Genomic DNA, 15,797 nt, shown 5'->3' with positions numbered 1-15,797 from the left:
CAGGAAGGTGGCTGGCTGCCTCTGCAGCTTTGTCACCGAGCCTCAATTCCGGGGTCACAACAGCCTTTAGCATTGAAGGCACAGCAGTGCAGATTGCCTTCCTGGGAGGCTCCATGAGCGGCGTGGGCCTGGGTAGCTGAGGAACTTGACCTGCACCGTGTCTGAAGGCTATACCATGTTATCTCCAGCTTAACGGAAAGGTCTTCACCTAGGGTTTTACCACTAGTGGATTTCAATTCTGTGAATTGGCACCCCCGCACTCCCCATACCCGTTTTCCACCCCAGGCGAAAAAACAAACTTATTCTTCCCTCTCCCCTGTTCCATATATACCAAAGAAATCCTAGGTGAGCCTCCTCTCCCATATTAAACGCTCAGGAGGAATTTTCCAGAATGCAGTGCCATGCACACCATATATACGCAGAGGGCCCAGGTATTTACCAGTCCACTGTAGGGACTCAGATACAGAAGATGGGTAGTGAGCCTGCTGACTACAAGTTTATCCCTACACACTCCAGTCCCTCAACTCAATTACTAATTTGGCAGGAAAGAAGTCATGGGTACATTTCTTTTTAATTAAAAGAAAGGTTACCTCAGTTTTCACTCCTTAGACATGGATGTATCTACCTTTTTGTATGTCATTTTTATTGAGTAAGAGTATACATGGTGTGATAAGAGTATGGCTTTGCCATGTGATTTGCAAATGGGGGGAATGTTACTATGAGTGTGCACCTTATGTTTTAATTTATGTTATAGATGATTTTTTAATCCCCAATCTCAAGCTTTTGCCCTGCATGTACTAAAGTATTTATTTCATCTATTAAATTACTATGTTTTTCAGAAAAAAATGAGAAGCAACAACAAACTGGACAGAATACAGAGCTTACATAGTGTTTCTGGGGGAGGGGCTTTCCAAGGTGGCTTGGGATTGGTGAGTTTTTGTGACCTGATTCTGGGGCAAGCTTAGGGATTGGTGGAGTTTTGTGCTCAGAGATTGGTGGGATTTCAAGTCCTTGTCCTTGGTCTTGGGGTCAAGTCAAAAACAGGGTGTTTTTCCTTGGCCCTTTTTACCCTACAATCACCACAAAAGTTTTCATCAGACTCCTGAAGTGTGAACCAATACCATCTACTTAGTTGTATTGAACTGAACTACCTTTGTCACTTGGCTGGCAATGGAGGTCGCGGAGACCTCCCCTGTTAAGTCTCAAACTCTGGACAAATGACTGAGGTGCCTATATAACATATCAAAGGACCTGGCTGCCAGGTTTTTCCAGCATCCCTCAGTCCCTACCTGCTAAAGGATATGTCTGACATACCCCACCCTCTACCCTGAACTCTCCAGGCCAGGGGCTGGGCTGCCCTTCCCCCAGAGGCTCTTCCCTATGTGATCCAAACGTTTTGGTTACCTACCTTTCATACCTTTGGACTCCTGGCTGCTACACCTGGTTCCTGCTCTCCCCTCTCTCTTCCTCTCCTTTCCCCACATGGCCCCACTCAGTCTGGTCATGTCCACTCTGGAATCCCCCCAGATGTCCCCACCTCTAGCTATGCTCTCCCTTTTATCTACAATAACCTTCCCCTCCACCATACCCAGGAGCAGTCATGTCCTTTCCTTTCCCTTTTATTTCTTTTTTCATTTACTGCCCCCAACCTGCAAGTCCAAATTTACCCTCTCATTAGGTGCACTGAGGCCAGCAAAATGGCTCAATAGGTAAAGGCACTTCCTGACAGGCCTGACAACCTGAGTTTGAACTCCCAAACCCTTACAGTGGAAGACGTAAACAGACTCACAAGTTGTCCTTTGACCTCCAAATGGGTGCCACAACATGCTTGCTCCTCCCCAACAATATAACAAATGTAAAAACTATTATTAAAAAAAAGTTGATTTGAAGCTGGGTGATGGTAGTACATGCCTTTAATCCCAGCACTTGGAAGATAAAGTCAGGTAGATCTTTGTGAGTTCGAGGCCAGCCTGGTCTACAGAGCGAGTTCCAGGCCAGCCTGGGCTGCACAGAGAAACCCTGTCTCAAAACAAACAACAAAACAAGGTGTATTGGAATACCTCTCACAGAATCATACTTGCCTACAATTGAGGAGTGAATATCCCTGAAACACAGTTGAATGGCCAAGAAAGAAGCAGAAAATCTCACAAAAGCAGAAATATCCCACCAAGTTTAAGACCAGCCTGGTCTACATAGTGAGTGCCAAGACCATCGTGAGACCCCATATCAAAACAAACATTATTATACCACAACAGAAGCAAGAGAGAAAAGCACTAATCATTGTATATATTGAGGGTCTCCTGAAAAGTTCACTTGTTCACTTGTAGATATTTCTGGCCCAGAAATCAAAGCCTGAATGAAGAAAGATCAGATAAACTCAAAATCATGACGATTCTGTAAGATCACCAGACCAGAAATGGGATCCTCACTCAGAAAAGGAACATAGTGGGACAGTTGATAAAATTCAGATTGTACCAGGGTTTTTCTTGTGGTCCACTAACTAACTCCAAAATCATGACATGGAATCTTCTAATTAATTTTGGATACGCGGCCAAAATCATGACATGGAATCTTCTAATTAATTTTGGATACGCGGCCTTAGCTTAGTTCCTTTCTGGCTAGCTCTTTTAATTTAAATTAACTGGTTTCTCCTTATGTACATTTTGCCTCAGGGATTTTTACTTTTCTTACTTTCTTGCTGTCACTGTGTCTGGCTGGTTGGCATCTGCCTGGCTTCTTGCCTAAAGTGTGTCCCTTATTCTCCATCTTTTCTCCTTCCTCTTTCTTCTTGAGCTTAGATTTCTGTTCCTGTTATTCTCTCTCCATCAGCCCTGCCTATCCTTTCTCCTGCCTAGCTATTGACCATTCAGCTCTTTATTTGACCAATCAGGTGCCTTAGGCAGGCAAGGTGAAACATAAACACACTTTTTAAAAAAAGGTTTATTTATTATGCATACAGTATTCTCAGTACTCTTCCTGCATGTTTGCCTGCAGGCCAGAAGAGGGCACCAGATCTCATTACAGATGATTGTGAGCCACCATGCAGTTGCTGGGAATTGAACTCAGGACCTTTGGAAGAGCAGGCAGTGCTCTTAACCTCTTGAACCATCTCTCCAGCCCCCATAAACACACTTTTACATAGTTAAAGTAATATTCTTCATCATAAACAAATGTATGCCTAATTAAAATAATATTCAGCATCAATGATTAGCTGTCTGATATGTAACTCCTGAGAATGGGTTGTTTGACCCAAAGAGACTCCACTTGGTTGAACTTGTCTCTTGTCCAGGCTTACTTGCATTCTTTCTTGTAAGTTTCAGTCTTAGCAAAGAACCCATCTATGATGGTCCTATGAACCTTACAAGCTCCAGGACAATGTTAACCTGTAAGTCGTGACTGTTTTAGGGGTTGAACAACTCTTTCACAGGAGTCTCAGATATTCTGTAGATCAGATCTTTATTGTTCATAATAGCAGCAAAAGTATGGTTATGAAGTAGCAGTGAAAATAACTTTATGGTGGGGGTCACCACAGCATGAGGAACTGTATTAAAGGGCCTCAGTATTAGGAAGGCTGAGAACCATTGCTCTAGAATCACCTAAGAAACAAACCTCGGGCACGCCTGTGAGGGATTATCTAGGCTAGGTTAGTTCCTGGTCATGTGTATCAGGGATAATTTTGACTGTGTTAATTGTTGTTGAAGAGCCACAGCACCATTTGTTTACTTATTTAGTGTTGGTGGGGTTTTTTTGTTTGTTTGGTTTGGTTTTTTGAGGCAGGGTTTCTCTGTTTAACAACTCTGACTGTCCTGGAACTCACTCTGTAGACCAGTCTGGCTTCAAAACTCAGAGATCTGTCTGCCTCTGCCTCCTGAGTGCTGGGACTAAAGGTGTGTGCCACCACAGCCAGCCAGCTAATAAATTATCTTTTATTCCCTTTCAGGTAAAAACTGTGGGTTTTTTTTGGGGGGGGGGTGTTGTTTGTATGTGTGTGTGTGTGTGTGTGCGCGCTATTTTAGTGCTTAAATGTGGGACCTCCAAGAATGACCCATATTTCGCCAGAGGTGTTAGGTATCAGCATGGGCCTCTGGACCTGACAGTCCTGTGTTGCTTCCTTAATTGGATATTAGTGAGCTCTTAATAGGACTCAGACTTCTTTTGGCTTAGTCAGTGGTCCATTTCTTTGTTTATTTTAAGCCGGTTGCTTGGATCCTGTCTTTTTGTTGTTTCAGAGCTGTTGTTTTATTTTTGTTTTCAGTATATTTATTAATTTGCTAGTGTTCAATCTTTTTCTCCTGAGCTCTACCAATACAGTATTCTGAGTTTGTTTTTTTTTTTTTGATGGTTCCTTAGTGCAACTGTGTTGCCTTTAGCTTGGGAGTTCTATGATTCTATGAGTGTCTGATCATAAAGATTTCAACGATATCAGGCACTTCTTTCTTCATCCCACCAGGGTAGAGAAAGAACCAAGGGACACCCCTGATGAATAATCACCTCATAGGAAATGACAAAGTGTACCCAATTCCTGGGTTAGAAGGAAATTTACTGCCTTAGCAGGGATGATACAAATAAGAGTAGACCACTGAATGAAATGAAAATATGACTGCTCCTAGCTGGGTATGCTTGATGAGAAGGTTTTTATTATAGATATGAGGGAGAGTACAGAGCAGAGAGAGGAAGTAATAGACTAAGGATGGCCAGTAGACTGAGATGAGAGAGAGGGAACCAAGAGAGAGGGGGCCCAGAGAGAGTGGCCAGAAGAAGAGAGGGTGCAAGGAGAGAAGAGGCGGGGGGGGGGGGAGAAGGGGCCAGGAAAGAGGTGGTCAGGAGAGAAAGGGTCCAGAGGGGGGGGGGCCAAGAGAGGAGGAGCCAGGAGAGAGGGGACAAGGAGAAAGTCAAGAGAGGAAAGGGCAAAGAGTTCATGGCTGAAATGGCAGACCTTTTTATTGTTGTTGTTGTTGTTGTCTTGTTTTTGAGACCGGATTTGTTTGTGTAGCCTTGGCTGTTTAGGAACTTTGTACACCAAGCTTCCCTTGAACTCACAGAGGTCAGCCTGCCTCTGTCTCCCAAGTCCTGGGATTAAAGATGTACCCACTACTGCTGTGATATTTCCTTTGTGTTTTAACAAATAAACCTTTCCTGATGATCAGTGTGCAGGGCTAAACCATTAGAGGCCAGGTTGTGATGGCTCACACCTTTAATCCAAGCACTTGGGATTCCACACCTTTAATCTCAGCACCAGAGAGGTAGAGATAGGAAGGATATGGCTGGGCTGAGAGAGGGAATATAAGGCGGGAGGAGGCAGAAGATCAATGCAGCCTAAGGTTTGGTGGAGACAGATGCAGTCTGAGAACAGGATCGGCCCTTAGGTCTGAGTGTCGGTAGAGGTAAAAGGTCTCTCTAGTGGCTTGTGCTCTGCTTCTCTAATCTTCAGCATTAACCCTGATATCTGACTCTGAGTTTTAATATTAATATCAATTAGAATTTGTGCTGCTTCTGGTACCCAATGGATTCACAAAGAAGCTATTTACCTGTGGCTTTATAGCCACTGGCATAGGCTGAGGCTACACGCAGCTGGAGTCACTGCCCTGCCTGCTAAATTTTCCTCTTTTTTTTCCTGGTGGGCTTTCCTTGGACCCCCTTCTTAGGCTGCTGCCAAACTAGGTAGCTGCCTTGAAATCTGGTCAGGCTTTTACTATTCTATGCAGTGATAATAAGCTTCACATCTTGATAATCATTGGTGGCAGATTTGGTGAGAAAATTGGGAATTCTTTCTATTTATTTTAGTTTTCAAGATAGGGTTTCTCTGTAGCTTTGGGACCTGTCCTGGAACTAGCACTTGTAGACCAGGCTGGCATCAAACCCACAGAGATCCTGCCTGCCTCTGCATTCTAAGTTCTGGGATTAAAGGTGTGCACCACCACTGACCAGCAAATTGGGAATTCTTAAAGGAAGGAATTAGTTAAAAGGGAGAGGTTTTTTTTTTTTTTTTTTTCCCCAAAGTTAAAAACTGGAGACACTGGCAGACCAGAATGGAGCCAACCTCCTGACCTGGAGTCTGCGATCTCCACCGGAACCAGACTGGGACTGAACCAATTACCTAAGACACAGAGAGAACAAGCTCTACTAGGAGAAGAAGCCAGGAGCAAACCCAGTCCTAGGACATGGGCGGATCAGGACTGAGCCAGTGACCAGATCCAGAGTCAGTGATCTCCACCACAACAGGTCCAACTCCAAGCTAGGGCCTCTGTAGGAGCAGATCCAGACCAAGATTTATAGAAACAGATCAAAGCCAGAAGCTTAGGCTAAAGTAGGCCTGAGACAGCAAACTCCAAGGGAGGAGACCAAAGCACAGGAACACTTGAGCTACCTCCAGGAACAGGAATAACCAATGGGGTAACTAGAACTGTGACACTGACTGAACCACGAGGAACAACCATCTGAACTTTGGATTTACTGGCATCTAGAAGATTATTCAACAGAATCTCAGACAGCCCCAACTACACCTATTAGAGGAAAAGATGAGTAGAAAAGGTAAGAACACACGCAACACCACAAAGAGCAACACAATACCAGTAAAACCTAAAGACCCTACAAAAAAGCAAGACCTGAGCAACCAAATGTGGATGAACCAGAAGAAAATGATCTAAAAAATAACCTCAAGAGAATGTTTGAAATTTTTAAAGATGAAATGAGAAATTACCTTAAAGAAATGGAGGAAAAAACAAACAAAAAATTGGAAGATATCAGCAAATCATTTAAAGAAAACCAAGAAAATGAAATTAAAACATATAAAAGAAACTATTCAGGACTTGAAAACACAAGCCGAAGGGATTATAGAAACAGAAATCATGAGAAAAAGATCAGGAACCAAAAATGCAAGCATGAACAACAGAATACAAGAAATGGAAGAGAGAATCTCAAGCACTGAAGATACAATAGAGGAAATAGACTCATCAGTTAAAGAAAACATTAAATCTAACAAAAGCCTAACCCAAAATATCCATAAAATGTGGGACACCATAAAAAGGCCAAACCTTAGAATAATAGGTATAGAAGAAGAAGAAGTTCAACTCAAAGGTACAGAAAATTTATTTAACAAAATCATAGAAGAAAACTTTCCCTACGTAAAGAAAGATATGCCTATGAAGATACAAGAAGCTTACAGAACACCAAATAGACTGGATCAAAAAAAAAGTCCTCTTGCCACATAATAATCAAAACACTAAACATACAGAGTACAGAAAGAATATTAAGAGCTTCAAAGGAAAAAGGCCAAGTAACATATAAAGGCAGACCTATCAGAATTGCACCTGACTTCTCAGTGGAGACAATGAAAGCCAGAAGATCATAGTCAAGCATTATGCAGACATTAAGAGACCACAGATGCCAAACCAGACTACTATACCCAGCAAAACTGTCGATCACCATAGAAGGACAAAACAAGATATTTCATGACAAATCTAGATTTCACCAATACCTAGCCACAAACCCAGCCCTTCAAAAAATACTAGAAGAAAAACTCCAATCCAAGGGAGATGGCTAAACCAACAAAAACACACACTATTGATGATCTCATTACAGCAAATCCCAAAGAAGAAAAAATGCACAAATTAACATCACCAACGATGAAAACTAAATTAACAGGAGATAGCAACCACTGGTCATTAATATCCCTTAATGTAAATGGACTCAACTCACCTATAAAAAGGCACAGGCTAACAAATTGGATACGAAAACAGAATCCATCCCTCTTCTGTATACAAGAAATGCATTTCAACCTCAAAGACAGACATTGTCTCAGAGTAAGGTTGGGAAAAAATATACCAATCAAGTGGACCTAAGAAACAAGTGGGTGTAGCTATCCTAATATCTAACAAAATAGACTTTAAGCTAAAATCAGTCAAAAGAGACAAAGAAGAACATTTCATATTAGTCACAGGAAAAATCCATCAAGAGGAAATTTCAATACTGAACATCTATGCCCCAAATACAAGGGTACCCTCATATGTCAAAGAAATACTTCTAAAGCTTAAATCATATATTAAACCCCACACACTAATAGTGGGAGACTTCAATACTCCCCTCTCACCACTGAACAGGTCAATCAGACAAAAAATGAACAGAGAAATAAGAGAACTAACAGATGTTATGACTCAAATGGACTTAACAGACATCTATAGAATATTCCATCCAAACAGAAAAAAATATACCTTCTCAACACCTCATGGAACCTTCTCAAAAACTGACCACATTCTCAGTAACAAAACAAACCTCAGCTGTAGAATGAAGCGGCGGGTCTGCGTCCCGCCACCCGGCCAACGGCTAGCTTTACACCCGAAATAATTACACGGAAACTGTATTCTTTTAAACACTGCCTGGCCCATAGTTTTAGCCTCTTATTGGCTAATTTTCATATCTTGTTTTAACCCATATTTAGTAATTTATATAGCACCACGAGGGGTGCCTTACCAGGAGAGATCTTAACCTGTGTCCATCTCGGAGAGGAGCAGCATGGAGACTCCCTATGGCGAATGCCTGAAGCGTCTCCCCAACTCTGCTTTCTTGTTCCCACAATTTTGTTTTGTCTACTCCGCCTACCTAATTTTTTGTTTTTTTAAAGGTCCAAGGCAGTTTTTTTTATTAGTAATGAAAGTAACACATAGACACTCCTCCATCATTTCCCCTTTTTCTGTTTAAACAGAAAAGAAAGGCTTTAACATAGTAAAATTACATGTAACAAAACAGTTATCAAGCAAGAATTATAGTTACAATATTTAGGTCTATTTTATCTTTTATCATAACTAAGGAAAGCTATAACTATTTTTTAACTCCATCAAAGACTCCAGAAGGATATAATATTACCTAAGTAAACAAGTCATATGTAACTTTTAAACTCTAGAAATGACAGAGACAACTCGCTGCCTGGACAGTCACCCAAAGTTTCTCTGTACCGTTGGGGCATCCATCTTCAGCCTACAGGCCCATAAGTATCCAGCAGACATTTTTATGAAGCAGGAAATTTTAAAGACAGTTTAGTCACTTTTTGCTGTGTCCTGCAGAACGTCTCGCAGACTCTTTAATGAATCAGAAACCCCAAAAGGCCATCTCACCTTTAGGCAAGTTTAGCAGTCCTCTTTTTGTGGGTTCCTTGTGTCCAGTTTATGCAACAGTCCAGGCAAGAGCAGTTTCTTGCCCAAATGGCTAACAAACTCCATAAGTAGCCTCTTTGATGTCCATCTTTCTCTTGAAGTAGATTGGTGCTGCCAGGAGCAGACGTGTCTCATTGTCATGAAAAACCCTAAGTTATTAAAACATTAAATGCCATATTTTGCAGTCTTTGAAAGATATGAAGAATGTCTATCTAACTGAAATATATCTCTACATATCTAGAAAATCTAATAACATGACTACAAGCTTAACTATTATCAATGATTTTTTATTAACAACCTATATTTTTTAATTATACATTACATTTTTAAATGAACTACACAATCACAATACCTTAATCAAGATCAGAAATACATATACATATAGCAAATTGACCTTAAAATCCATACCAATGCAAATTATTTATCTCTATATCATATCCCCCTTTAAATGTAAAAGAACATTTATAAACAATATTTGGGAAAATGGGCGCAGTTTTTTTTTAAAACTGTTTTTTGTTGAATGGGGGCGCTGTTATTTAGGTCTTTTATGGTGTAACCTTTGTGTTAGGTTTTTTTTAGTTGGCAGTTGAGTGAAGTAATTTTTTGAGGGTGTTTACAGCAACCTTTTAGGAGGGCGTGGTCTATCATACCATATTGGGATAGAAGCAATCTACAGGGTGTCATCCTCTGTGAAAACAAAAGAAGACCTTCTTTTTTAAAGCATCATGTTTTTAGATCTAAATCTTGAAGTCATACCATTAAGATGTCCATTTTGGTCTAGATTGGCAGCCCATATAGTGAAATGTCTCTCTGTATTTAGCTCCTTTACAGTCAAAAATTTTAAAGAAAACACAATAAAATACATAATCCAGACTCTCTGTGAATTTTTTATTTTTACGTGGCTTATTTTTATTTTATCGTTTTACTTTTTTTAATCTATAACTATCTGTACTCTGTCTCTTTAAAGACTATCCTTTTTTAAGGCATTAACTTTATTTTTTATATTTTTTTTTAAGCCTACGTAATTTATATGTCTGAATTTGTCCTATTGTGAATCTGTAATTTTTTTATTACCCAGAAGCACTTTTGTTTTATGTTTTTAAATCGCTATGTACTTATGAATCTAAGCTGTGACATTTTTAGGTCAAAAACAGGTACTGTGAGCTTGCCACGCCCAGTCCAACATGGTGGAGCTGTTTGTGACTGAATCAGTTGTATTTTTGGGCTGTAGAGTGGCAAGCTGTTTTGGATGTTGGCTCCACCTCTCTCCAATTTTAAAATGGAGGATATACCATTTTTTAGTAGCTCTGGGGCTGCCAGGTAGGAGCCGCAGTCAGCACTTTAATTTTGAGACTGAGCGTGCAGCACAGAAACTCTTTTTATCCAAGTTACAACCAAATCTGACACACAGAGCACTGTAGTCTGAAAACATCTCTCTCTGTATGGCGGCAGAAATCTGTCATGTTTTTTTTGCTCGCCTAAGCCTGATTTTGCCATCTGCCCAGGTGTAGGCAGGGAGCAGTGAGCCATTGGCATGGTCTCAGAGCAGCACTTTCTTTCCGATCCCAAGCAGGCACACAAACATCCAGTCCATAAAAGCCATTGAAATGTTTTAAAGCCAGAGTTTGCACTGGCGGCACAGCACCAGGAAGCCGCGTTTTAAAATGACTCAGCGTTTTTTCTGTCGCTATTGCCGAAACAGGAAATCTCTCTACAGCACGTCCAGGCAAACAGCAAAAAGCTGTGTTAAACTCTCTCTCTCTTTTATTTAAAGCTTTTTTAGGTTTTTAAGTGGATTTAGGCCACACGTTGGGCGCCAATCTGTAGAATGAAGCGGCGGGGCTGCGTCCCGCCACCCGGCCAACGGCTAGCTTTACACCCGAAATAATTACACGGAAACTGTATTCTTTTAAACACTGCCTGGCCCATAGTTTTAGCCTCTTATTGGCTAATTTTCATATCTTGTTTTAACCCATATTTAGTAATTTATATAGCACCATGAGGGGTGCCTTACCAGGAGAGATCTTAACCTGTGTCCATCTCGGAGAGGAGCAGCATGGAGACTCCCTATGGCGAATGCCTGAAGCGTCTCCCCAACTCTGCTTTCTTGTTCCCACAATTTTGTTTTGTCTACTCCGCCTACCTAATTTTTTGTTTTTTTAAAGGGCCAAGGCAGTTTTTTTTATTAGTAATAAAAGTAACACATAGATACTCCTCCATCACTCAGCAAATACAAAAAAATGGAATAACCCAATATACCTTATCAGATCACCATGCTTTAAAACTAGAAGTCAACAGCAATACTAATTCCAGAAAACTCACAAACACATGGAAATTAAACAATGCTTACCTGAATCAGTGGGTCAAGGAAGAAATAAAGGGGGTAATTAAAGACTTCCTAAAATTCAATGAAAACGACCACACAACATACCCAAATTTATGGGACACAATGAAAGCAGTGTTAAGAGACAAGTTCATAGCACTGAATGCCTACATAAAGAAGCTAGAAAAATCCCACACTAGTAAATTAACAGAACATTTGAAAACTTTAGGACAAAAAGAAGCAAACTCACCTAAGAGAACTAGATGGTAGGAAATAATCAAATTGAGAGCTGAAATCAACAAAATAGAAACAAAGAAAACAATACAAAGAATCAATGAGACAAAGAGTTGGTTCTTTAAGAAAATCCACAAAATAGACAAACCTTTATCCAAACTAAATCAAGATCAGTTAAATAAATTAAACAGACCTATCACTGCTGAAGAAATAGAAACAGTCATCAAAAGTTTCCCAACCAAAAAAAGCCCAGGACCAGTTGGGTTCAGCTCAGAATTCTACAAGACTTTCAAAGAAGAACTAATACCAATACTTCTCAAATTATTCCATACAATAGAAACAGAGGGAACATTGCCAAACTCTTTTTATGAGGCTACAATTACCCTGGTACCCAAACCACAGAAAGACAATACTAAGAAAGAGAATTACAGACCAATCTCACTCATGAACATTGATGCAAAAATACTAAATAAAATACTAGCAAATCGAATCAAAGAACACATCAGAACCATCATCTACCATGACCAAGTTGGCTTCATCCCACAGATGCAGGGATGGTTCAACATATGAAAATCTGTCAACGTAATCCACCATATAAACAAGCTGAAAAATAAAAACCACATGATTATCTTATTAGATGCTGAAAAAAACATTTGACAAAATACAACATCCCTTCATGATAAAGGTCTTGTGGTGCAGGAGAATTGTCTGTATTCTGTCAATCATGTTTTGAATAAACGCTGATTGGCCAGGCAGGAAGTATAGGCAGGTCGACCAGACAGGAAGTAGAGGCAGGGCAATGAGAACAGTAGTATTCTGGGAAGAAGAAAGCTGTTCCCGGACTCCTGTCCAGACTTCGAAGAAGCAACATGTAATCTGCCCCACTGTGAAAGATACTGAGCCACATGGCTAACATAGATCAGAATAATGGGTTAATATAAGCTACAAGAGCTAATAAGTAGCCTGAACTAATGGGCCAATCAGTTTTGTAACTTATGGAGATCTCTGTGTGATTTTCTTTGGGGGCTTGCCCGCTGTGGGGTACTGGGCGGGACAGAAACCCCAACAAGCCAGGCCCTCATGTTACAGTCTTGGAGAGAGCAGGGATACAAGGAACATAACCTAAACATAATTAAGGCAATATACAGCAAGCCAACAGCCAACATCAAACTAAATGGAGAGAAATTCCCAGCAATTCCACTGAAATCAGGAACAAGACAAAGTTGTCCACTCTCTCCATAACTATTCAATATAGTTCTTGAAGTCCTAGCTAGAGCAATAAGACACCAAAGGGAGATCGAGGGGATACAAATTGGAAAAAAGTCAAACTCTCACTGTGTTCTGATGATATGATAGTTTACATAAGTGATCCCCAAAATTCTACCAAGGAACTTCTGCAACTCATAAACACTTTCAGCAATGTAGCAGGATACAAGATTAACTCAAAAAAATTAGTAACCCTCCTGTACACAGATAATAAAAGGGCTGGGGAAGAAATAAGAGTATCGACATCCTTCACAATAGCCACAAATAGCATAAAATATCTAGGAGTAACTCTAACTAAACAAGTGGAAGACTTGTATGACAAGAACTTTAAATCTTTGGAGAAAGAAATTGAAGAAGACACCAGAAATTGGAAAGACCTCCCATGCTCTTGGGTAGGCAGAATTAAAATAGTAAAAATGGCAATCTTACCGAAAGCAATCTACAGATTCAACGCAATGCCCATCAAAATCCCAGCAAAGTTCTTCAAAGACCTCGAAAGAACGGTACTCAACTTCATTTAGAAAAGCAAAAAACCCAGGATAGCCAAAACAATCAAATGCTATCAAACAACTTCTGGAGGCATCACAATCCCTGACTTCAAACTCTGCTACAGAGCTACAGTACTGAAAACAGCCCAGTATTGGCATAAGAACAGACAGGAGGACCAATGGAACTGAATAGATGATCTGGCTATCAGTTCACACAACTTCAAACACCTGATCTTTGACAAAGAAGCAAAAAATATCAAATGGAAAAAAGAAAGCAAATTTAACAAATGGTGCTGGCATAACTGGATATCAACATGTAGAAGAATGAAAATAGACCCATATCTATCACTATGCACAAAACTCAAATCCAAATGGATCAAAGACCTCAACATAAAGCCAGCCACACTGAACCTTATAGGAGAGAAAGTGGGAAGTACACTTGAACGCATTGGCACAGGGAACCACTTCCTAAATATAACCCCAGCAACACAGACACTGAGAGAAACAATTAATAAATGGAACCTCCTGAAACTGAAAAGCTTCTGTAAAGCAAAGGACATGGTCAACAAGACAAAACAACAGCCTACAGAATGGGAAAAGATTTTCACTAACCCCACATCACACAGAGGTCTGATCTCCAAAATATACAAAGAACTCAAGAAATTGGTCATCAAAATAAACAAATAATCCAATAAAAAATGGAGTACAGACCTAAGCAGAGAACTCTCAACAGAGGAATCTAAAATGGCTGAAAGACACTTAAGGAAATGTCCAACATCCTTAGTCATCAGAAAAATGCAAATCAAAACAACTCTGAGATTCCATCTTACACCTGTAAGAATGGCCAAGATCAAAAACACTGATGACAGTTCGAGACCAGCCTGGTCTACAAGAGCTAGTTCCAGGACAGGCTCCAAAACCACAGAGAAACCCTGTCTCGAAAAATCAAAAAACAAAACAAAACAAAACAAAACAAAACAAAAAAAAAACACTGATGACAACTTATGCTGGAGAGGTTGTGGGAAAAAGGGAACACTTCTGCATTGATGTTGGAAATGCAAGCTGATAAAACCCCTTTGGATGTCAGTGTGGCAATTTCTTAGAAAAAGACCCAGTAATACCACTTTTAGGTATATATCCAAAGGATGCTCAATCGTGCCACAAGGACATGTGCTAAACTATGTTCATAGCAGCTTTGTTTGTCACAGCCAGAACCTGGAAACAATCCAAATGCCCCTGGATTGAAGAATGGATAAGAAAAAATGTGGTACATTTACACAATGGGGTACTACACAGCAGAAAAAATAACGACAGCTTGAATTTTGCAGGAAAATGGATGGAGCTAGAAAACATTATTTTGAGTGAGGTAACCGTGACACAGAAAGACAATTATCACCTGTACTCACTCATAGGTGGTTTTAAACGTAAAGCAAAGAAATCCAGCCTACAAACCACAATCCCAGAGAATTTAGACAACAATGCGGACCCAACTCTGAGCTCAGGGCTCTCCAGTTATTCCAATATGCTTGAACGCATGAAGAGACCAAGTTTGCAAACATGTTTAAAATAAAGGCTCTTTGCTTTTACATATGGGACCCGGTCTCCCTGTTGGTTTTCGGGGAACTTTGCGGATCTGGGTTTAACAGTGTTAAGACTTTAATGGTTCAGTTTAACATAATAACCAGTGGCGTTCTCATGAGCTGCTCATCCAGCTCTGGTAAAGCACTGCCCATTTCCATCATCACAAGCTCAAAGTTCAAAATTTCCGTTGGTTGTTTTTTAAGTATAGAAAAAAAGGTGCTTGTTTGTCTTTTGGGACAGGGTCTCTCTGCATAGTCCTGGCTGTCCTGGAACTTGCTTTTTAGAGTAGGCTGGTCTCAAATAAAAGTTGCTTCTTGTTGTGGTAAAAACATCTCTGTCCAATCTATATTTATATATGCAGTCCTCTGGACAGAGGAAAATGTGTTAATACTTTTAACTCAAAATAATTTTGGGGGTCCCAAAGCTTCTACTATGACTCAAAGGCATGAGTCTACATGCCTTTTCTACAATGTGGATTTCTGTACAGATTCCAAACAGCGGTAATGCTAATATATCTAAAACTTTTATCTCTTTTTGTAAACTTTAAATTCTTGTAAGCTTCAGGGAATCACAACTTAGATTCATCTGTCACAGCTCAATGGATTCCAGATAAGTGCACCTGTCAGTCAACAGCTTAAGCTTCCCCACCTATTGCTTATTCCTGAGGGGGAAGTTCTAAATGTAAAATTTTCCTTTAGGTGTCTAAACTTTAACTTCTGTCTCTAATTTATATCTGTCTTAACAGACTTCCACTCA

The sequence above is a fragment of the Arvicola amphibius genome, chromosome 10 (genome assembly GCF_903992535.2).
Source record: "Arvicola amphibius chromosome 10, mArvAmp1.2, whole genome shotgun sequence".
In the NCBI taxonomy this organism is placed as follows: Eukaryota; Metazoa; Chordata; class Mammalia; order Rodentia; family Cricetidae; genus Arvicola; species Arvicola amphibius.
The sequence above is the reverse complement of the archived record's forward strand: the minus strand, read 5'-3'. Positions refer to the sequence as shown.